The sequence below is a fragment of the Schistocerca gregaria genome, chromosome 10, assembly GCF_023897955.1.
Source record: "Schistocerca gregaria isolate iqSchGreg1 chromosome 10, iqSchGreg1.2, whole genome shotgun sequence".
Classification (NCBI taxonomy): Eukaryota; Metazoa; Arthropoda; class Insecta; order Orthoptera; family Acrididae; genus Schistocerca; species Schistocerca gregaria.
This window is the reverse complement of record NC_064929.1, coordinates 147,406,031-147,432,029: the sequence shown is the minus strand read 5'-3', so window position 1 is coordinate 147,432,029 and position 25,999 is coordinate 147,406,031. Positions and strand designations below refer to the sequence as shown.

The window sequence follows — 25,999 nt, the reverse complement described above, 5'->3', positions numbered from 1 at the left end:
CATTTCTCAACGGACCTTTACCCGTTCGAATCCCCTTCCAATGGAGATAGGATCGTAACGCTGACCTAGCACAGTCCCCATGATAATATAGCTTCACTAAAAGCGACTTTTCAGGTAACGTCAACATGCTGCGACTGCTGGCGCATCTGATTCTCTCTCTCATTACAGCTCCTTTTATACACGATTGTCATGCGCACTCACTGACGTTTTTCCTGTCCAGCGCCATCTGTCCGACATTTTTTTGATGTTTTTCTTTTTGTTCTAATAAAACCCCATGTCATTTCAAGCATGTGCGTCTATTTTTACCCCTCTATCTACATTATTCCGTGATTTATTAAGTTATCAAATTTATACTGACTTTTTGATCACCCGGTACATACTTTAAATACTACTTAAGATACATTTCCTAATACTTTTTTTCCCTCTGTAATTCGTAGACTGTTGTATAAAGTACAACGTTAAAATTTAGGGGTTTCACAGTTCCTGGCACAGGTCTCTAGGGGTTGTTGAGCGGTAAAAGTAAGGACGTGGGTTCCTAATCAAAACGTAAATTACTAAGTCCCGCCTACAACATACAGCAGTCAGTAACAGATTTGTGAAACATTCAGTCTAGGCAGCCACTTACCCCTGGCACTCAGCCATCATGCTTGCTTACCTAAATACGTATGCCAAATAGGATAGGTTAATATTCAGCTTTAAATAGACACAAATGGCTGCCAAGCGACATGAGTTGCTCCTTGTGAATAAAGTTTTCTTCCCTCTTAACGCTTTGAATACCAAAAATAAGAAGAAAATAGAATTTTAAAATTTTTCACAAAATTAAAGGTTTGTTATTCACGGTAAGCACCGAATACAAGAAAAAAATTGATTATTTACTTTTTGACAATTTATGGATGTGGTTGCACTTTGTAATGCAAATCTAAGATTTATACCAAAATTAGTTTTTACTAAGCAACGAATTCAAGAAGAAAATGGCGGTAAGTAAACAATCAGTCTTTTTAAGTAGATGCTTTCGTTTCGCTTAGGAACCACTGGGGCATCCAGTTTCCAACCACCCATCATTTCATCTGTTACATTTAAAGGCAAATTCGCATTTTTCCCTATAGAAAATCCCACATCTTGAAACAAATTATATTCATAAATGAGAAGAAAAAGTGGTCCAAATATTTAATACATTTTGTATGAGGACTATATACTGCCCTAGAGGTTCAAATGGTTCTGAGCACTATGGGACTTATCATCTGATTTCATCAGTCCCCTAGAACGTATCACTACTCAGTCTAAGTAACTTCAAGACATCACACACATCCATGCCTGAGACAGGATTCGAACCCGCGACCGCAGTGGTCACGCGGTTCCGGGCTGAAGTGCCTAGAATCGCTCGGCCAGAGCGGCCGGCTGTCCCAGAGGCTTCATATCGTTAATACTCACGCAAGCAGTGGTACATACTCTCATTTACATTACAATAATTTTAGAAACCCTTACTTTCTCTGCCAGTTATCTCCTTGATGTGGGTGCTATAGAAAAGAACCGCATTTCAGTGTATCCTGAAAAGCACTGCATTCGTAAGAGTATCTCAGTGTATGACTAGAAGACTGTGTCCTGCAATAGCATCTGTGGTTTCATCCAAAAGGTACTGGTACTTGATCAAATAATGTATTGGTTTCAGACAGAAGCCCCTGAGGCTCAAAGGGTTAAAAAAGAGCCACAGTGTAAAAGACTTCTAAACATAAAATTAACTTAAAATATGGAAAACGGATGAATAACAATAAGTACGAATGAAACAGCTGCTGTAATAAAACATAAAAAGCAGAATAACTTTCCATCCCCCATTTGTATACCGTTCATACCACTATAAAACACTGATCCGATCATAAATCTTCTACAGGTATGCATTCTCTGCCATATAGCACTTAAAACTGAAAAAAATATTCACATTGACGAGATATATTGTAGGGACGAATGAATGTGTACTTTTCGTAGGATGGCCCGGTGATGGTACTCGGTATCGAAACTGGTACCAAGTCAGCAGACAAAACAAAGGTGCGACTGTAGGATAAAGTAATTATTTTTTTGTAATATTTTAAGAGTAATCTGGTACTAGGGATCTCAGGTCACCGGCGGCTCGTTACGGAGTAATAATTTTACGATTTATTAGGTTTGCAACTCCAGCTATTTCCATTTCTATGAAAATACCTAAATCTTTAATTCTTATAAAATGCAATCACCAAAAAGTACGACACAGCATACAGAGTTATGCAACAACCCACTTACGGGTGCAAAAGCACGGTTACCGTCGTTTGCGGGAAGATAACGGCGTTGTGTGGCCCTTCCATTCCATTCAGTGAATCCGTATATGACATGCATAACGTCCAACTCTTCAGCAGCAATTTTATCTGTACTGCTGTGTATCAGAGACAGATCCGACCATTCTTGAACATAGGTTTGGAGGGCGAAGAGTGAAGTCATAATTAATGTTGTCACCAAACACTGTAGTCGGCCGATGTGGCCGAGCGGTTCTAAGCGCTTCAGTCTGGAACCGCGCGACCGCTACCGTCGCAGGTTCGAATCCTGCCTCGGGCATGGATGTGTTATGTTCTTAGGTTAGTTATGTGTAAGTAGACATAAGTTCTAGGGACTTACGACCTCAGATGATAATCCCCATAGTGCTCAGAGCCATTTGAACTATTTTTTGAACCAAATATTGTGAGTGAAGAGAAAAAGTTTCCAGAATGGATTTTTGCTCTGCAGTGGACTGATGGCTGATTTGAAACCTGCTGGCAGTTCAAAACTGTGGGCCACACCGGGACTCAAACGTATGACCTTTGACTTTAGCAGGCAGGTGCCAATGTGTCGTCTGCTGCCTTCCAGACTTCACAGAAATAGCGTTCCACACCTTTCAGGACTAGCACTCCTGACCGGAAGTACACACACACAAAAAGTTTCTCATCACCCCGGTTCCCAGAGCTGTGGATATTGTATCACAGACAGTCTATTTGTGTCACTAAACCCGCCCAAAGATGTAAACAACCATGTATGAGCAGCGGCTATTATTGGGGGGCCGATGGCCGATCAGTTCCAGTTATTCCACCAGGAAGGAGGTACACGGCTCGTGTTGTCTGTAGTTCAACCATGCCTAGTTCGATCGCGTCCGCATTGTTACTTCGTTCCAGGAAGCGCTCTCAATAAGGGAAGTCTCCAGGCGTCACGGAGTGAAAAAAAGCGATGTTGTTTGGACGTGGAGGAGACACAAAGAGACAGGAACTGTCAATGACATGCCTCGCTCAGGCCGCCCAAGGGCTACTACTGCAGTGGATGACCGCTACCTACGGATCATGGCTCGGAGAAACACTGACAGCAATGCCACCATGTTGAAGAATGCATTTCGTGCAGCCACAGGACGTAGTGTTACGACTCAAACTGCACAATAGGCTGCATGATGCTCAGCTTCACTCCCGACGTCCATGACGAGGTTCATTCTTGCAACCGCGACACCATGCAGTACAGATGGGCCAAACAACATGCCGAGTGGACCACGCACGATTGGCATCACGTTCTCCTCACTGATGAGTGTCGCATGAGCTTTCAACCAGAAAATCGTCGGAGACTTGTTTGGAGGCAACCCGGTCAGGCTGAACGCCTTAGACTCACTGCCCAGAGAGCGCAGCAATGAGGAGATTCCCAGCTGTTTTGGAGTGTCATTATATGGGGCCGACGTATGCTGATGGTGGTCAGAAAGGTGCCGTAACGGCTATACGATACGTGAATGCCATCCACCGACCGATAGTGCAACCATATCGGCAGTATATTGGTGAGGCATTCGCATTCATGGGCGACAATTCGCAGCCCCATCGTGGACACATTGTGAATGGCTTCCTTCAGGATAACGACATCGATCGACTAGAGTGGCCAGCATGTTCTCCAGACATGAACCGTCTGGAACATGCCTGGGATAGATTGAAAAGGGTTGATAATGGACTATATGACCCACCAACTACTCTGAGGGATCTACGCCGAATTGCCGTTGAGGAGTTGGACAATCTGGTCCCACAGTACCTTGATGAACTTGTAGATAGTTTGCCACGTCGAATACAGGCGTGCATCAATGCAAGAGGACATGTTACTGGGTATTAGAGGTACCACCTCTGAAGGTCTCGCTGTAGGGTTGTACAGGATGTAATGCGTGGTTTTCATAAGCAATAGCAAGCGCGGAAATGATGATTATGTTGATCTCTATTCCAATTTTCTGTACAGGTTTCGTAACTCTCGGAACCGAGATTGTGCAAAACATTTTTTGATAGCTTAGCAACAACCTGGGAGAAGTGTAAGAAAACAGTTACGTATTTCACTAGTCAGTTTCAACAATTTGAATAATCATGTACATTTAACGTAGGTAAAGTTTCGAAAATGAGCTAATACTAACTAGTCATCATCAACCCAAATTTTAACACTACTGACAAGGGGACAATCAGACCTGTTAAACATGGAACGTCATGAGCCTTAGGAACGTTGTAGAGAGATCTGTGTTCAATTCCCGGTTAGCAGCTTTTCACATGACAGCATCCGGTTTCCGAGAAAATCGATGCTGAAATTTCATTGGAACCCTCTGGACCTGCAGCGTTCGTCAAGTTTCGATAAGCCAAAGTAGCGCATCGGCTGAATTTCGCCGTTGTCACGCTAGTGGTAGAGGTTCAGATTCTGCCCATGTACTTTTCCTTTCCCTTAAACCTCTTCACTCATAAAATCATTAAATTGTAATTGTCGTCCTAAATTATTCAGTAGTATTCATCTTCGCTGTAGTGATCCCATTAATAAATCAAGCGTTACAGCAAACTTTCTTCAAAAGTGTATTCTGCTTGTTATGGAATAGATTACAGAATCGCCTTGCTCACGATCGCTTGCACGACTTGATATGCTAGACGAGTATTCCAGATGGTATTTATCGTAGAGGCAACCGAATCACAAACTCGTAGGACACCACGCATATTTAATTAAAGCTACTCCCTTGTACCCACAGATTTTACTGAAACGCTCCTGGGAAACTCAGATCATTTAAATTCAAAAAGATTGCTCTTACTTTGATGCAAACTAAGCGTATATAATTACTCGTATGAAACCAGGCGCATAAAATTGATGCAAGATTAAAGCATATATTTATTTGCTTATGGGGCAACGGCCTTGCTGCAGTGGATACACCGGTTTCCTTGAGCTCACCGAGGTTAAGCGCTGTCGGGCGTGGTCGGCACTTGGATGGGTGACCATCCGGCCCACCATGCGCTGTTGCCATTTTTCGGGGTGCAGTCAGACTCCTGTTACTTTCTCACCTGTTTTTTTGTATAAGGAAGATTATTAACGATTTTGTTACAAATTGACACACCTTGAGCGTGACTCTAGAAAGTTAACAGCCTGAGCAGATGTTGATAGAGCCTGGTAGGGCGCTAAGAGCATGAGGTATTTTTATGGTTCTTAACTGATAGCAATGGTATGTTGTGAGTTGAAAGCAATTGGAGGCGAGCCCATCCCTCAGTAAATATAGCTGGACAGGACCACAGCCATACAGGGCAGCCCCTCGTCGAGACAGGTCTCCAGCAGAACAATGCCGTGATACCTGCCACAGCGCCAGTTGCAGCCTGGGCTGGTGGCGACTGTCTGGAGGAATGCGACTACACAGTGGAGTCGTAAATAAGGCACCGTGTGCAGAGCTATGTGTAATAAAAAAAAGTCACAAGTTTTCATGTTCACTGAAAGTGCAAATAGGCTAGCGATCCACTTTCCTGGCTGCCTCGATTGTATAAGAAAAATCCTGCATCTGAGAAACATTTAAAGATACACTCTTTATTACACCTCATAGCTAGGACTAATAAGCTGCAAGGCACGGGCAATTTAGATAAATATCTTTGACTGTATCTCTTCCATTCTTCCCAGTGGAAACAACATGACTTTGGAGAAAATCAGCTCTTCTCCCTCTGCGAAAACTTGAAAAAGCTGGTAATTGGCGGTTTCTTTTTATTTTTTCAGAGGAACAGCTTTCTTAACTCTTCCCCTGGTTCGACATGAGTGTGTGCAGTCGTTTCGGAGGGTAGATTTAGCACCTCAAGAGCCCTGTGATTGGCTGAAAATGGGGGAAGGCAATGTCATTCATGCACTTTGCATGAAAACGGAATTTTTTTCTGGAAAGGTGCGAAGCATCTCGAGTGCTGGGATTTTGGTCTATAAGCACTTCTAGTCGTGCCTCTGGCATGTGTGATTGGTACTTGGGGACTGTCCCGAGACTAAATTCTTTTGCAAGAAGTTTAGACTGGGGAGCCTGTTGTGAAGTTCTTACTGCACCAACAGTGTCTCCCGGACTACTCGTTTGTCGAGGACACACTTATTCGTTTTTGGTTTACGAGTCTTCACGTTTGGTATCCTTCTGCGCTCTGTCGTGTAAGTGAGCCAAATTGGTCCTTGGTACGGCAAGTGAACGGGTGTGTCACACACAGAAACCTACCCTGATTTCATGGCTCTGGTAGAGAGTAAATTGCGATCCATCTGCCTGATCCCTAGACCATTAGATTTTTGCATTTCTTTTGTGGCCACGATAGATTCACAGGTGCCGCCTCCACGTCTCACCGTCACCGCACATACCTCGCCAGCTGCAATTTACATATCCGCACGAAGCAAACAGGGTAACGTACCTCCACTCCGGAATTGTTCGGACGTACAGATTTCAATCGCCACTTGCTCTCAGCTGCATCTGTATAGAGAAACTTCAGTAGATTTAATCAGTCACAGTTTGCCCAGCGGCAGATCAATTCAGATTGCGTTATTCATATTTTTAGGACCAGAGTTAAACCGTCTTTGCCATCCCAGGAGCCTTGTCCAGTGTAGACTTAAACCAGCTCTTAGTTGTTTACGGTATTCAGTCAGTAGCTTCTTTAGCATAATTTATGTCTTTTTTGTTAGAAAAAGTAAATGTTGTTTCAACACTAAAATTGTGCCACTTTTCTCCATCATTTCAACAGTCCCCACTAGGGTTTCCTTGTAACTATATCTGAGTAGTTATGCAGTACATATACTCTTTAATGGCATTCTGTACAATGGAAGTGAAAGAAAGCACACAAGTAGTAATTTAATCTTTACCTTCCTCTTGATAGTCGTGAACCTTAGCCTCTGCGCTGCTTTCACTTTGTCGAAACGTGGCTACCCTTACAACTGCAGGAGGTGCGCACAAAACATCAAAACCGATTTTCTCGGAATCTAGGGGCCGTCGCATGAAAAGTCGCTGGACAGATACTGGAGCAGGTCCGTCTACAAAATACCTCAGACTCATCAAAATCCAATCTGATGGTACCCTTGGGAGACAGATAGTGATATACAAAGATGAATTTGGGAAAAAGAAGCGAAACAAACAGAAATTAGTTCGTAAGGAGCCACAGGAGACCACGGGTTACCCACACCAAAATACAGTGTTTCTGGATGAGGTATCGAATATATTGCTTCCCCCTACTTACACCTCCCGAGGACATCACGAATGTAAAATTAGAGAGATTCGAGCGCGCACGGAGGCGTTCCGGCAGTCGTTCTTCCCGTGAACCATACGCGACTGGAACAGGAAAGGGAGGTAATGACAGTGGCACGTAAAGTACCCTCCGCTACAAACCGTTGGGTGGCTTGCGGAGTATAAATGTAGATGTAGATGTACTAGGCAAGCTGAATCACTCGTGAAGAAGGTCTGGTTTTAGCTACTCTAGAGCCACACCTCGGGGTCAGAGACAAACGTACTGTTGGTGCAGCACAATTAAGTAGTAGACCCATAGGACAGACTGAACTACTCGTCCTGGAGAGAGGAAGTAGCCTTTCCAGTAGGTGCAGGAAGAGACGTCTCGATGATTGACTGATCTGGCCTTTGAAACGTTAGCCAACGTGGCCTTACAGCAAACAGCCCTTGCGTTTCTCGAGGGCATGAAGCCATATTGTATGGCTTGGGGGCGATGGTATCCTCTTGGGTAAAATATTCCGGAGATAAAATGCTCTACTACCAAACTCAGATCATTTAAATTCAAAAAGATTGCTCTTACTTTGATGCGAAGCATACATATACAGGGTGGACCATGGATATCGACCAGGCCAAATATCTCACAAAGTAAGCATCAAATGAAAAAACTACAAAGAACGAAACTTGTCTAGCTTGAAGATAAACCACATGGCGCTATGGTTGGCCCGCTAGATGGCGCTTCCATATGTCAAACGGATATCAACTGTGTTTTTTAAAATAGGAACCCAATTTTTTATTACATATTCGTGTAGTACGTACAGAAATATGAATGTTTTGGTTGGAAAACTTTTTTCACTTTCTGATAGACGGCGCTGTATTGGTCACAAACGTATAAGTACGTGGTATCACGTAACATTCCGCCAGTGCGGACGCTATTAGCTTCGTGATACATTACCCGTGTCAAAATGGACCGTTTACCATTTGCGGAAAGGATCGATATCGTTAGATGTATGGCTATTGTCATCAAAATGCGCAACAAGCGTCTCCTATGTATGCTGCTCGGTATCCTGGACGACATCATCCAAGGGTCCGGACGGTTCGCCGGATAGTTACGTTATTTAAGGAAACAGGAAGTGTTCAGCCACATGTGAAATGTCAACCATGACCTGCAAAAAATGATGCCGCCCAACGAGGTGTTTTAACTGCTGTCGCGGGTAATCCGCACATCAGTAGCAGACAAATTGCGCGAGAATCGTGAATTCCAAAAACGTCGGTGCTTAGAATGCTACACCAACATCGACTGCACCCATGCCATATTTCTCTGCACCAGGTATTGCATGGCGACGACATTGAACGTCGTGTACGGTTCTGCCACTTTGCACAAGATAAATTACGGGACGATGACAGTTTTTGTGCACGCGTTCTATTTAGCGATGAAGCGTCATTCACCCACAGCGGTAACGTAAACCGGCATAATATGCACTACTGGTCAACGAAAAATCCACGATGGCTGCGACAAGTGGAACGTCAACGACCTTGGCGGTTTAATGCATAGTGCGGCATTATGGGAGGAAGGATATTTGGCCCCTATTTTTTCGATGGCAATCTAAATGGTGCAATTTATGCTGATTTCCTGCGTAATGTTCTACCGATGTTACTACGAGATGTTTCACTGCATGACAGAATGGCGATGTACTTCCAACACGATGGATGTCCGGCACATAGCTCGCGTGCGGTTGAAGCGGTATAGAATAGCACATTTAATGGCAGGTGGAGTGGTCGTGGAAACAACATACCATGGCCCGCACGTTCACCGGATCTGACGTCCCCGGATTTCTTTCTGTGGGGAAAGTTGAAGGATATTTGTCATCGTGATCCAGCGACAACGCCTGACAACATGCGTCACCGCATTGTCAATGCATGTGCGAACATTACGGAAGGGGAAATACTCGCTGTTGAGAGGAATGTCACACGTTTTGCCAAATGCATTGAAGTTGACGGACATCATTTTGAGCATTTATTGCATTAAAGTGGTATTTACAGGTTCACGCTGTAACAGCATGCGTTCTCAGAAATGATGAGTTCACAAAGGTACATGGATCACATTGGAACAACCGAAATAAAAAGGGCCAAACGTACCTACGTTCTGCATTTTAATTTAAAAACCCACCTATTACCAACTTTTCGTCTAAAATTTTGAGCCATATGTTTGTGACTATTACAGCGCCATCCATGAAAAAGCGAAAAAAGTGGTCCAACTAAAACATTCATATTTATTGACGTGCTACACGAATATGTAGTAAGAAATGGGGGTTCCTACTTATAAAAAAAAGGCAATTGATATCCGTTCGACCTATGGCAGCGCCATCTAGCGTGCCAACCATAGTGCCATCTGGTTTGCCCCTTGAAGCTAGACAAGTTTCGTTCTTTGTAGTTTTTTCGTTTGACGCTTATTTCGTGAGATATTTGGCTCGGTCACGACCAATGGTCTACCCTGTATAATCACACGTGTGAAAGCAGGTGCATTAAATTGATGCGAGATGAAAGAATATAGTAGGGTTGTTGCTGGGGTAACATTCGTTGAGTGAAAGAAAAGTTTAAATATAGCTAGTAGGTGTGAATGGTGTACAGGCAATCAGCATAGGCTGCACCACCTGCTCCTTTCATCTCCATGATTTCTACCTCACGCTTTATACTTTATAGTCGTCCCATCCAGATCACCCATACCCTGATATACCTTGGCCTCACCCTAGACTGACACTTCACCTGGACCCCTCACCTCCAGACCATCCAGCAGTAAGCTAATTCCCGCCTCTGCCTTCTGAAACTCCTGTCTGGCAGGACATGGGATTGCATCCTTCTACCATCCTCCACACCTACAAATCCCTCGTCCGTCCTATCCTCTCTTATGCCAGCATTTCCTGGATCTCCGCCCCTACCCGCTTTTACAAGGCCCTCCAAATCCTTGAACGCCATGTGCTCCGCCTTGCCTTCCGTATCTGCCTTCCTTTACCACACAAGGCTCTTGTAAGAACTGATCCCCTTCCCGCACCACCTCCTGTTCCTCCAACATCTCCACATCCTTTACATTGTCTGCAAGCTTGATCCCCCACCCCTCTCGTTTCCTCCTTCCTCTATCGCTGTATTCCTCCCTCTCTCCACCTCCACGCCATTGCCCTCATCAGGGCAATTTCCAGCGCCGCCTCCTCCCGGATGATGAACTTCGCCGTGACATCACCCTTCCTTCCAACTATGACCTGGCCTTGTCTCCCCCTCCCCAGGGCTCCTTTTTCCTCTCCCCTCCTTCTCCCAGAGCGGATTTTCCTCCTCCCCCCCTCCCCCCAAGACCCTGCATTCCATCCTTGTCTCTTTCCTTCTCACATCCCTCCCTCCCTGGCCCTCTTCAGAGCGCCCCTCGCCCATCTCATCCCTCTCTACCCCTCCCTCTCTTCTTCCGGTCTCCCTCATCTCCTTGCGCCTGGCAGATCCTCCGTTTTGATCATCGTAAGTGTGCCATGTGAGTGTTGTGTTCAGTGCTGTTTCTCCTGTGCGTCAAGAGGTGTGATCTTACTTGTGTACTGCCTTGAGGTTCGCCGTTTGCTATGTGCTACGCCAACCGTCGATACTTTTTACGCTCCGTTCACACTGTGCCATGTGTCCTTTTAATTGTGGCAGTGTGTGCTCCTTTTTTACAGTTTTTTATCTCCATTTTACAGTCGCCCCTTTTCTTGTCTATTGCCTTCCATGATGTTCCCTCATATATATATATATATATATATATATATATATATATATATATATATATATATATTCACCATATTTTCTCCTCTGTATATTTTTAAATGTCTACTATTGTTTGTTCTATGCCTTTTGGCTGAAGAGCAGCGCATATGCTGCTGCCAGCCCGTCTCGATGGGGAATTGAAATACAATAAAGGAAAAAAAAAGTGAATGGGTGTAGCCTGTAGCAGATATGCAGAGATTATATAGCTTGCACAGGACATCGTAGAGAGCAGCATAAAGCCAGTCTTCGGAGTGAGGGCCGCGTCGTGTCCCAGCAGAAAGAGTGCTGCATCGAAGACTGGCGCCAGCTACCCCGCGCCTGTGTCGCGGCCCCATGAACTGGCGGACTAACTTTGTTTGGCGCCCGCCGCCGGCTGGCGGGGAATCTGGGCGCGATAGACTGCGGCGCGGATGAATACATTCATGAGGTGGCGAGGCGGCGCCGACGGCCCGGAACGGCCCCTCCGCTGCAGAATGCGGAACCGCGGCGCTGGCTCCGCACACGTGCTGCCGGCGGACAACGGACCACCTACATCAACTTACGAGGGGCGACTGAAAAGTCCGTGCAAAAATAAAAACTACTTATGTCATACAACGTAGTCTTTGACGGCCGGTTTTGTTCTCAGTTGAAACTTCCGGGCTGGGAGGCCGTGGTCGATGTATACAATTTCCACCTGACGTTTCGTCTCCATCTGCAGGAGACATCTTCTGAGATCGTCCGGCTACTGCCACCGAGGCTCCAGGTACTCTCGCATTTATAGAGCACATAGAGGGCACCATCATTCGTCACGTCATGCCAACGGTATGCCTAGCTTTGGAAGGCGTCATCGTTCTCGATTTAGAGTAATCGATTGTCATTCTGCTGGCGCAACGTCGACATCCATATTTTGTCCAACTTTAAAAGTAATACCATCGCTGCCATACCATCAGAAATTTGTGGGATTTAGACCTGCTACATTTTTCGTACGAGCGTTGCTCCGTATTTGTGAAACATATTTTGTTCTCAACAAAGGCTATTCATTCCTGTTTTACACGGTAGCAGACAGCAGGTGTCGAGATGAATCCAGATTTATATCTGTAAAAGTAAGTTCACTTTTCATTTTATATCTTTGTGTAAACATGTTTAACTTAACCTACTCGGTGTCATCAATATTTTACTTTATGCAATATCCACGTGAATTTTTCTACGACTTTCAATACATTTTCAGTGTCAGATGTATATTTGCCTGAATCTGTGAAAGCCTTTCGGTGTCGTGTAGAAATTTTCCAAGATTGTCAATAGCCTTTTCCCCTTGCGGTAGAATGGGGACTGTAATAACAGCCGATAATAGCATAAAAAGCAGCTAAAAGATTTCGTTACAGCAATCCGATTGTTTCATCTAGACGCCGAACACCAAGGTGACGAAGGGAATTACTAACACAAACATTCACCCAAACCTTTCTGGAACTTTTTCAAATATTCTTATTCCCAAGCTCATAATTGGAATGCCTGTATAGAATACTGAATAGTAACTCGACCTCGTAAATAATGTTACAAACATAGTAAACAATCTTAGTATCTGTTTTCTTGTGTTTTCGACAAGTTAGATCAGCATTAATTGTTTGATTAGCACGACAATATTCCGCCACAATATTCATAGCACATGTCATGATTAATATGTTAATACGTGGGTTTTTTCGCCATGTCCTATTGGGACCAATTATTAATTCAAATTTAATTACATTTTATATTTCTCAATTCTTTCGCGAAATGCGAAGCTCTGAATTTCTGCGTTCGTGATATGTGTATCGAGGAATAAGAGTATAACCCTGTAAATATCATTTCTTAACATGGAAGGGTAACAAACACTGGAACGTTCTTTTCATTTTTGGAAGTGTAACTGACGTCGAAAGTGCCTCAGAACAGTATTTGTCTGATCGTTGTAACCATTCAATTTTTTAAAATAAAGGTAACCGAGTCACTATGGTAAAGTCCAGTAAACCTCGTCGAAATTTTTGAAAAAGCACTCAGGCCGAATGTTACGAGCAAAATGTGTTTTACATAGTGGAAATTGACCCCCGTGGAACTGTGTTTTTGACAGTTACTGCCAAACTAGTCGGTTTTAGGAAGATGTACTGTGACGATTTTATACCGTTTTGGCCGTGAAACGATGAGACAGGGTTTTGTCCGTGGGCTCTCGTACTGTGACGCTTTGGGGGTGAGTTTCGCACCGGGTCCAGTCACTTAGTTCACCGTTAACATGGACCAGGATGTTTTTTCAACATTCTCGATGATCAGCTGTTTTCCTTTGACCCAAATGTTCAAGCCTGGTTCTAGAAGATAACAGTTATCTTCACAGCGCTGCTGGTTTGTACCCAGTCGCACCTTCTCTGACTACGTAAATCACACGATATGAATTGTGTAGAAAATGTCTTGGGCTATTTAGAACAGCGTGTGAAATATTTTAGTGAACACCCCTACTTTTTCCTAGCTCTGCGGTATGGAATCACCAATGACTGTGCGGCGGCGCTGTTCTTCCCTTCCCTTTTACGACGGACCTGCACCTACCTGTGAGACCATCAGTAGGAAAAACCTACTGTACTTCGACGGGAACCAGGCTGCAATTAAAGTCACTAATCTACGTTTCGGGAGAAACACGAAATGAAAGGTTAGAAATTTCTTCCTCAATTAATACACTCCTGGAAATGGAAAAAAGAACACATTGACACCGGTGTGTGAGACCCACCATACTTGCTCCGGACACTGCGAGAGGGCTGTACAAGCAATGATCACACGCACGGCACAGCGGACACATCAGGAACCGCGGTGTTGGCTGTCGAATGGCGCTAGCTGCGCAGCATTTGTGCACCGCCGCCGTCAGTGTCAGCCAGTTTGCCGTGGCATACGGAGCTCCATCGCAGTCTTTAACACTGGTAGCATGCCACGACAGCGTGGACGTGAACCGTATGTGCAGTTGACGGACTTTGAGCGAGGGCGTATAGTGGGCATGCGGGAGGCCGGGTGGACGTACCACCGAATTGCTCAACACGTGCGGCGTGAGGTCTCCACAGTACATCGATGTTGTCGCCAGTGGTCGGCGGAAGGTGCACGTGCCCGTCGACCTGGGACCGGACCGCAGCGACGCACGGATGCACGCAAAGACCGTAGGATCCTACGCAGTGCCGTAGGGGACCGCACCGCCACTTCCCAGCAAATTAGGGACACTGTTGCTCCTGGGGTATCGGCGAGGACCATTCGCAACCGTCTCCATGAAGCTGGGCTACGGTCACACACACCGTTAGGCCGTCTTCCGCTCACGCCCCAACATCGTGCAGCCCGCCTCCAGTGGTGTCGCGACAGGCGTGAATGGAGGGACGAATGGAGACGTGTCGTCTTCAGCGATGAGAGTCGCTTCTGCCTCGGTGCCAATGATGGTCATATGCGTGTTTGGCGCCGTGCAGGTGAGCGCCACAATCAGGACTGCATACGACCGAGGCACACAGGGCCAACACCCGGCATCATGGTGTGGGGAGCGATCTCCTACACTGGCCGTACACCTCTGGTGATCGTCGAGGGGACACTGAATAGTGCACGGTACATGCAAACCGTCATCGAACCCATCGTTCTACCATTCCTAGACCGGCTAGGGAACTTACTGTTCCAACAGGAGAATGCACGTCCGCATGTATCCCGTGCCACCCAACGTGCTCTAGAAGGTGTAAGTCAACTACCCTGGCCAGCTAGATCTCCGGATCTGTACCCCATTGAGCATGTTTGGGACTGGATGAGGCGTCGTCGCACGCGGTCTGCACGTCCAGCACGAACGCTGGTCCAACTGAGGTTCCAGGTGGAAATGGCATGGCAAGCCGTTCCACAGGACTACATCCAGCATCTCTACGATCGTCTCCATGGGAGAATAGCAGCCTGCATTGCTGCGAAAGGTGGATATACACTGTACTAGTGCCGACATTGTGTATGCTCTGTTGCCTCTGTCTATGTGCCTGTGGTTCTGTCAGTGTGATCATGTGATGTATCTGACCCCAGGAATGTGTCAATAAAGTTTCCCCTTCCTGGGACAATGAATTCACGGTGTTTCCAGGAGTGTATATTCTGAAACTTAGGTGAACAAGTATCACTGCCAAGCCCGTGCTAGTCTTAATGCAGTCACTCACTATCCCTTTCACTCACGTTAGCAAGTTTATGGTGTTGCATTTCCCGAAAACGTAATAGCTACAAACGTAATGATTTTTTTTTGATTGATAATGCTCGCCAAATATTAAGTCTGTCGGTACCAAATGCAGTCACAGTTTTTAGCCACCGACCTGCTCAATACCCAAAGCGGAATATATATCTTTTCTCGTCACAAAATTCACTTAAAAATTCCGATATTTCTACACACACACACACACACACATCGGAATAATTATGCCTTCACTTTCCAACACTTTTGATGTATGAAACACTGCTAGATCCGGCAACTTATCATTTCCATCGGAACTACTACTACACACGTCCGATCTGTTCCATGGCTAGGCTCCGACTCCCCTCTAGAATACTCTAAGTCTTCTCTACCAGCAGAGAAAGGCGTGCGAAGAATATTGCTTTACCACTGGTCAGTTTAGTCAACAGCCAATAGCAAAACAAAACAAAAACAAGTCTCCAGCGCCAGTCCGCGCGTTTCATCAATAACCAATCGCAAAATAGTAAACCTAACGACTGCACTTTTTATCGACGTAATTATCTAATATGCTGAAGTTTTGCTAATGCATAAAGTTATTTACTATTGTTGTTTATACCTGAATTAACTTTCCCCTTACCATAAACTTACTTCACAAATCTATTCTACCAAAATCCCCTTTGTCCATATCCATACTTCTTCGAAATCCTCCCCCACTAAATCCTACTACACAACTCGTTAAACAATTATCTTCATATTAACCGTAAACCACACTCACACGTCATTCATACTGCTAAAACACATTTATAACATACACAAAAAGACATAACAACACTTTATGAAAACACTAGAACAGCTTATGAAAACCATTCTATTACTTTAGTGCACTCTACCGGGCACAATCGAAACTAAATCAGTCCCCTATCCAATACTGTCCTCTATCGGCTGATACATAAACTACGTGCGCATCCAGTCTCGCGTCACCATCTGCCAGTATCCAGCTCTGAGAAACATCTCCCACCTATCCTCCTCCAAGGCAGGATCGGTATACGGCGCTACGCCTCCTCTGGATTCAGCTGCATATGGCTATCCTGAAGCAACTCTGATTCACTTCCGCACCGAACTGAGGCCATTATCATGCGGAATTAATGTCAAAGCTACTAAGGGCGACTAATTACTGTCCATTGTGCTTATTTAGGGGTATCAACACGTAAAAGCAGTATGAGGGGGGTCGAACGTATGACTAGGATTTCTTGGAAGTGTTGACGGAAAGTTGGGTGCATCTGTAAAGGGAAGCTCATACAACACTGCCAGTCGCAGTGTTTCATGAGTATTCTTCCAGTGTTTGTAGGCATTGCAGTAGGCACGAGAAAATTCGGAGGGTCGTAATACATCGATACTGTGCATATGAAAATGTCAGTGATGTTTGTGAATCATAAATCGCAATCCACTGAAGAGAGCGAAGTTAACTGCCCCCAAAACCCTCTTCGGTTGATCTAACTAAGCAATACTTCAATTGAATCTCAATGTAGACAAGCGTAATGTGCTGCGAATACATAGAAAGAAAGATCACATATCATTTAGCTACAATACAGCAGGTCAATAACTGGAAGCAGTTAATTCCATAAATTATCTGGAAGTACGCATTAGGATTGATTTAAAATGGAATGATCATTCAAAGTTGATCGTCGGTAAAGCAGATGTCAGACTGAGATTCACTGGAAGAATCCTAAGGAAATGCAATCCGAAAACAAAGGAAGTAGGTTACAGTACGCTTGTTCGCCCAATGCTTGAATACTGCTCAGCAGTGTGTGATCCGTACCAGATACGGTTGATAGAAGAGAGAGAGAAGATCCAACGGTGAGCAGTTCGCTTCGTTACAGGATCATTTAGTAATCGATTAGGCGTTACGGAGATGAGAGATAAACTCCAGTGGAAGACTCTGCAGGAGAGACGCTCAGTAGCTCGGTACGGGACTTCACCGAGGAGTCAAGCAGTATATTGCTCTCTCCTAAGTATATCTCGCGAAGAGACCATGAGGATAAAATCAGAGAGATTACAGCTGTCACAGAGGCATACCGACAGTCCTTCCTTCCACGAACAATAGAGGACTGGAAAAAAAGGGAGAACCGATAGAGGTACTCAAGGTACTCTCCGCCACACACCGTCAGGTGGGTTGCGGGGTATGGATGTAGATGTAGATTTTGAAGACTGTGCAAACATTATGCATCCATCACCGCATGCCTTAAGTAGCGACTATAAGAGTGAGGTACGAGAGTTTGGGACGCGAACAGAGGCTTATAACAGCAACTTTCCCAAAACTCATACTCCAACACATAGAGGGTATCAAAGAAATTGCTCCACTTGTAACAGCACTGTAACATAGGTCAATGGAGGAGCGAAGCCTTCGTAATGATTGGAGAAAAAGCGTATGTCATTCCAGTTTACAGGAATGGTCATCGAACAGATGCACAGAACCTTTGTCTGACGTCGGTCTGTTGTAGGCTTTTGGAACATGGTTTATGCTCGCTTATTATGTCTTTCTTGGAGTTCGAAGATTTCATCTGTAGTAAACAAGGGTTTCGAAGAACACGGTCGTTGAAATTCAGCTCGCTCCATTCATCCACGAGACACAGAAAGAATTAAATACAGCCGCCCAGATTGATGCCGCGTTCTTCAGCTTCCGCAAGACGTTCAGTACAACTCCACACTGTCACCTAATGTACGGAATATCAGGTCAACTGTGTTTACATCTACATCTACATTGTTACTCTGCAATTCACACTTGAGTGCCTGGCAGAGGGTTCATCGAACCATTTTCAAACTACTTCTCTACCATTCCAGTCTAGAAAGGGAAAAGGGAACACCTAAATATTTCTGTTTGAACTCTGATTTCTCTTATTTTATTATGATGATCATTTCTCCCTACGTAGGTGGGTGTCAACAAAATATTTTCGCATTCGGAAGAGAAAGTTGGTGATCGAAATTTCGTAAATAGATCTCGCCGCAAAGAAGACCCCTTTGTTTCAGTGACTGCCACCCCAACTCGCGTATCGTATCAGTGACACACTCACACCTACTGCGCGATAACACGAAACGAACTGCCCTTCTTTGCACTTTTTCGATGTTCTCCGTCAATTCTACCTGGTAAGGATCCCATACCGCACAGCAATATTCCAGCAGAGGACGGACAAGCGTAATGTTAGCTGTCTCTTTAGTGGGTTCATCGTATCTTCTAAGTGTTCTGCCAACAAAACGCTGTCTTGGGTTCGCCTTCTCCACCATATTATCTATGCGGTCTTTCCAATTTAAGTTGCTCGTAATTGTAATTCCTAGGTATTTAGTCGAATTGACAACCCTTAAATTTGTGCGATTTATCGTATACCCAAAATTTATCGGATATCTTTTAGTACCCATGTGGATCACCTCGCACTTTCGTTTTAGTGCCAAGTGTAAGTGGACTGAATAGTTTCTAGCAAACAGAACAAGGCGCGCAAGGGAGAGAAATATTGAGACGTAAAAATAACTCGGGAGGTACCCCAAAGGAGTGTCATAAGATCATTACCGTTCACAGTATACAAGGGTAAGTTGAAAATGCACACATGCTTGTAGAGATGGAAGAAAAAAAAACTAGGAAGATCGATCAAAAAGTATGTTAAAGTAAAATTCGCAAGGTTCTAAATGACATTTCTTTCGTAGTGTAACAAGTGCTTTCATTTCGGCACTTGGAAATTATTTCGACTTTTGTCGATTTCAGGAATTATCAGCTGCCTTCATCTCATCGTCCCAGGTGTAGTGATAACCTCTGAGGTGTATTGAGTAGAGGAAAAAATAATAAAAATCTCAAGGCCCAATATCTGGGGAGTACGGAGGGTCTGGAATCGGTCCAAACTTCAGGCTTCGCAGGGCGTCTTCAGTTGCGGGCGACGTGTGTGGACGAGCGTTGTCATGTTGGAAGATCATTGGCGTCAGGCTGCCTCTAGCACGACAAACGCACCGTCGGAGGTGTTTTAGACACATCTAAATCTACAACTACATACATACTCCGCTAGCAACTAAGCGGTGTGTGGCGGAGGGCACAATTCGCGGCAAAGTTATATTCCCCCCCTCTCTGTTCCACACGCGGATCGCGGGAGGGAAAAACGACTGTCTGAACGCCTCAGTACGAACTCTTATTTCCCTTATATTTGAATGATAATCATTTCGCGATTTGAAAGTTGGTGCTAATAATATATGCTCTACATCCTCGCCGAAGATCGGATTTCGGAATTTAGTGAGCAGCCCCTTCCGTTTAGCTCGTCGTCTATCTGCAAGTGTGCCCCACTTCAAACTTTCTATGAGATTTGTAACGCTCTCGCGATGGCTAGATGTACCGGTCACGAATCTTGCCTCTCCTCTTTGTACCTTGTCAATCTGTTAGACCCAACTGGTAAGGGTCCCATTCGGACGAACAATGCAATATGAGACCGGACGAACTAACGTATTGTAAGCAATTCCCTTTGTTGAAGAACTGCATGGCTTCAGGATTCTACCAATAAACCTCAATCTAGAGATCGCCTTAACCGTTACTTGTGTAATCTGATCATTCCACTTCAGATCATTTCGAATAGTCGCACCGAGATACTTCACGGATGTTACCGCTTCCAAAGACTGGGCATTTATTTTGTACTCATATATTAATGGGGATTTTCGTCTTGCTATATGCAGTAGGCTACACTTACTAATATTAAGAGATAACTGCCAGTTATTACACCACGCATTTATTTTCTGCAAATCTTCAGCGAAGTGAGAGGAATACACCGTTGGTCCTCGTGCGGGATGATCAACTCGGTGAACATCCGAAAACACAGTGAGGAGAATCTTTTCTTTCTTTTTCGGTTGGTGGTGTTGAGGACTTACTCGCCTGAGGAGAAGACGAATGTCGATACCACCACGCTGTCATTTTCTCTTCTGAATGGTAATGATGATCTACGAATCGTCCCCGGTCACAGTATTCAGAAGGAAGTCGGCTCCTTCGTGACGATAGCGCAACAAAAGTTGCTGGGAGCCTTCCAGTCGACGATGTTTGTTCTCGTCCTTGAGAGGGCGTGCTACGCATCGCACACGGATATTACGGTACTCTGTTCAGTAATGAAGCCGACACGTTTCTCGGATATTCCAACGTGGTTTGATGTACGGTTTCGAGTGGTTCGCCGGTCATTTTGAACCAAATTGATGTTTATCGTCTGTGGCAGTGATCAGTGCGCTGTGTGTTTCATCGACAGTTATGGCTTTTCCAGGCTCGCAACCACGAAATTTTACTGCTCATCGATTTACAGTAGAGTTATCAACTTCGGCGTCACCATAAATAGCGTATAAACGACGACGAATATCACTGGAAGTCAGTTTTCCAGCAGTTAAAAATTCGATAAGAGCACTCTCTTTGACTCGCGTTAATATACAGGGTGATCAAAAAGTCAGTATAATTTTGAAAACTGAATAAATCACGGAATAATGTGGATAGAGAGGTACAAATTGACACACATGCTTGGAATGACTTGGGCTTTTATTAGAACCAAAAAAAAATACAAAAGATCAAAAAAATGTCAGACAGTTGGCGCTTCATTTGATCAGAATAGCAATAATTAGCGTAACTAAGAAAGACAAAGCAAAGATAATGTTCTTTCCAGGAAATGCTCAATATGTCCAACATAATTCCTCAACAATATCTCTAGTCCAGGAATAATGTTGTGAACAGCACTGTAAAGCATGTCCGGAGTTATGGTGAGGCATTGCCATCGGATGTTGTCTTTCAGAGTCCCCAGAGGTATCGGTCGATCACGATACACTTGCGACTTCAGTTAACCCCAAAGCCAATAATCGCACGGACTGAGGTCTGGGGACCTGGGAGGCCAAGCATGACGAAAGTGGCGGCTGAGCACACGATCATCACCAAACGACGCGCGGAAGAGATCTTTCACGCGGGTACCAAAATGGTTAGTTCTAATAAAACCCCATGTTATTCCAAGCATGTGTGTCACCTATATCATTCCGTACGACGTCTGATTCCCTTATTTTATCATGGTGATTGTTTCTACCTACGTAGGTCGGCGTCAACAAAATATTTTCGCATTTGGAGGAGAAAATTGGTAATTGCAATTTAATGAGAAGATTCCTCCGCAATGAAAAACGCCTGTGTTTTAATTATGTCTATCCCAAATCCTGTATCATTTCAGTGACACTCTCTCCCATATTTCGCGATAATACAAAACGTGCTGCCCTCCTTTGATATTTTCGATGTACTCTGTCAGTCCTATCTGGTAAGCATCCGATACCGAGTTTATCGTGTAATCGAAGTTTTACGGTTTCCTTTTAACACTCGTGTGGATGACCTCACACTTTTCGTTATTTAGGGTCAATTGCCAATTTTTGCACCATACAGATACCTTTTATAAATCGTTTTGGAATTTGTTCTGATCTTCTGGTGACTTCACTACTCGATAAACGACAGCGTCATCTGCAAACAACCCAAGACGGATGCTCAGATTGTCTCCTAAATCGTTTATATAGATAAGGAACAGCAAAGGGCCTATAAACACTACCTTGGGGAACGCCAGAAATCACTTCTGTTTTACTTGATGACTTTCTGTCAAGTGCTACGAACTGTGACCTCTCTGACAGGAAATCACAAATCCAGTCACATAACTGAGACGATTTCCAGAAGCATGCAATTTTACCACAAGCTGTTTGTGTGGTGAAGTGTCAAGTCTTCCGGAAATCTAGAAATACGGAATCAATCTTAAATCTCTTGTCAATAGCACTCAACACTTAGTGTGAATAATGAGCTAGTTGCGTTTCAGAAGAGTGATATTTTCTAAATCCCTGTTGACTCCGTGTCAGTACACTGTTTCCTCCGAGGTAATTCATAATGTTTGAACACAATATATGTTGCAAAACCCTGCTCCATATCAACGTTAATGATATGGGTCTGTAATTTACTGGATTCCTCCTACTACCTTTCTTGAATATTGGTATGACCTGTCCAACTTTCCAGTCTTTGGGTACGGATAGATCGTTGAGCGAACAGTTGCATATCATTGTTAAGTAAGGAGCCTAAATGGTATACAGTCTGGACCAGAAGCCTTTCCTCTATTAAGTGATTTAAATTGCTTCACTACTCCGAAGATATCTATTTCTACGTTGCTCAGGTTGGCAGCTGTTCTTGATTATAATTATGGAATATATAGTTAGTTTTCATTTGTGAAGGCATTTCGCAAGGCTGTGTTTAGTAACTCTGCTTTGGCGGCACTTTGATTCTCTTTGGATTTTCTGCAAGCTTTCTGGACAAACTATCGTTGTGGAAACCATTATAACCATCTCGCATTGAAGTCCGCACTAAATTTCGAGCTTCCGTAAAAGATCGCTAGCTTTGGGGATTTTGCGTTTATTTAAATATGGCATGTTTGTTTCGCTGTTTCTGCAACACTGTTCTGACCCGTTTTGTGTACCAAGGAGGACCAGCTCCGTCGTTTGTTATTTTATTTGGTGTAAACCTCTTAGTTGTTGTCGATACTATTGCACTGAATTCAAGTCACATCTGGTCTGGCCGAGCGGTTGTAGGCGCTACAGTCTGGAACCGTGCGACCGCTACGGTCGCAGGCTCGAATCCTGCCTCGGGCATGGATGTGTGTGATGTCCTTAGGTTAGTTAAGTTTAAGTAGTTCTAAGTTTTAGGGGACTGATGACCTCAGAAGTCCCATAGTGCTCAGAGCCATTTGAACCATTTGAAAAGAGTGGAGATTATCTCTCAGGAAGGTATCAAGCGAATGTTTATCTGCTATTTTGAATAGGTATATTTTTCGTTCATTTCTGTAGGATTTGGGGACTTAATTCTTCTATCTCGATACGACAACTTTGTGTTCACTAATTCCTGTATCTGTTTTGATGCTCGTTATTAATTCAGAGTTATTTGTTGCTAAGACGGCAAGTGTGTTTTTAAAGCCGTTTACTATTCGCGTCGGTTCATGAAGTAACTGCTCGAAATAATTTTCAGAGAATGCGTTGACCACAATTTCGGACGATGTTTCATGTGTACCTCCGTTATGTGTTTTCGTGAACATATCAAGGGTAAATTATAGTCACCACCAAATATAATTGTATGAGTCGCGTATGTGTGTTTGAAATGAAAAGTTTCCTTTAAACCTTTCAGGATTTGTATCACCTGAGTTGGGAGGAAGGTAAAAGGAGCCGTGTTGTCTCACGAAAAGACGATGAAGATAAAATTACAGAGATTCGAGGCAGCACGGTGGCTTACCGACAGTCATTCTATACATGAACAAATCGCCACAGGAACAGGAAAGAGGGGAAAATGACATGGGTGCACGAAATACCCTCCGCCACACACCATAAGGTAGTTTGCGGAGTATAGACGTGCATGTAGAATGCAAAGGGTAATAAAATATTTGGGTCAATGCTATTTTGCGATTCGACCCGTCGGCTTTGAACAATGACGCCACAGCTAAGGCAAAGATGTTACATAGAGGCAACCTTTGAAAGCGTGGGCAACGATAAATACAGACTTAAGCAGACGTCGCTGTGACGTCAGCAATGTAGTGTTCTTGGACAATGATAAATATTTAGCAAAGCTCGTTGGCCAAACGTCTGACAGTACAGTAGGGAAGCCTTAAGCAAAGATGATTGATAAACACTGTCAGCTCCGATCGCTGAGTGGTCAGCCCGGCGGGCTGTCACGCCAAGGGGCCTGGGTCCGATTCCCGGCTGGGTCGGAGATTTTCTCCGCTCAGGGACTGTGTATTTTGTCCTTATTATCATTTCTTTATTATCAATGGATGGCAACGGGAAACCACCACTGGAGTCACTTCCCTAGACGCTCATGCGGTGGACCTCTCTGACGAAGCTTTTCCCCATGACAATATCCGACGGAAGGCAGAACACAAAGTTTTAGTTTAGTTTTGATAAACACTAGAGCGAGGACTGTTGTTTACATGTCAAGTCGCTTGGTTTAGTGCATTTAAGCTATAAAAGTATATTCGATGCGTAGCTACCATCACGCTGATCATTGCAAAGTGACAAGAACACGAAATTCTTTATAGCACAATGCAAGCTGATTACAGAAAAGGTAACAAGCGGTTCGAATCTTACAAGGAAATCGTTGCAGCAATCAGCTGCATTCGATGTTGAAGGTTACATATAAAAAGAATGGTTGTGGATGGAGATCAAGATGTGTAAGGCCAAGTGTGTTCAGAATGTACATAAGTGAAATAAATGTATTTATTTGTACTATAAATAACCTAATTTAACCTTCATTAATTCCTCATTAGGTGACTTAAATATTGGTTCACATGTTTCTGGAATATTACGTTAAATGGTGCTAGGAGATTCGAGAACTATATTGTAATCCGGAATAGTCTTCGCCTTTTGCTAAAAATCTTAACTTAGTCATGAGACAATCCTTAGCGGAAATAACATTCATGATTCAAGTAATGAAACATTGTACCAATAAATTACGTATTTTTGCACAATGTTTTACTAGAACTTATTCTCATGATCAAGTACAAATATTTACAAAGGTATTTTTTTTTTTTTTTTTTTGTATTTTGGAAAATCGGGCAAAAGAAGTCTTTCTGACTGCAGTAAACCATAAACACAATTGTAGGGCAACAGGGGCAGAACAAGACACACATTATCACCACGTAAAATATCAATGTAAATATTCCCATTTGATAATGAGAATAAATTTTCGAAAAGCGTCATAACGTGCATGAAAAACACGTAACTAGTGCAGTATTTCACTATTTACATCAAGAATCACGCAGTTGGAGGCCTTCCAGAAACCGGTTATGATGAATGAATTTAAGAATGGCATTTCTTAAAGGAGTGTTGTATATGCAAGTATGAGGGGCTACTTTCATGAGTACAAACTGAAATGTTTGTTCGTCCATTCTCAAATAATTTTCTATGTTCTTCACGTCTTCGCACTGTAGCTCAAGTAGCTAATTCTGGCGAACACTTCGAGCGTCTCCTTTCGCTGTCCACGGTTTCACCAACTATCGTTTCCATTTCTCTTTCTTTTCAAGCAGGGCACTTGATACGAACGCATGCTTTTGTTACCTGCTCGGCAATCATTCCCAAGCACCTACGAAGAAAAGTTTTACGCTCGTGTAATAGCTCCAGTCAAGTAGTTTGGTCAAAAAAGTTCGACGAAATATTTGAAAAACCAAGCGTTTTCGTCGGCCAACAGTTAACACTACATTTCTGACGTCACGCAGACGTAAGCTTAGCCCTGTATTTATCGTTGGCCCCGCTTTGAAAGCAACTGATAATATTTATAAACGAACGAGTGTAGCATACGATAAAGTTACGATCACAGATCATGTGATTAATTACTTACCCACCAATTATATCGGAAAGAAATGAAGGCAATAAAAAAATAAGAACAGTAAAAGAGGAATGTACATGAAAATTCTTGGCAGATTAAAAGTGTGCGTCTGACCGAAAATCTGACGCGGGACAAAGGTCCTGAGTTAGCGTCTCGGTCCAGCACAAAGTTTTAATCGGGAAAATACGCACGTCTGAAACAGATT

At 43.8% G+C, this 25,999-nt stretch overlaps 1 protein-coding gene across 3 annotated transcripts in view; it reads left to right on the top strand.

Moving 5' to 3' along the window:
• LOC126293524 (acetylcholine receptor subunit alpha-like) overlaps positions 1–25,999 on the top strand; it is a 597,900-nt gene that overhangs the window by 153,508 nt on the left and 418,393 nt on the right. The window lies entirely within an intron of this gene.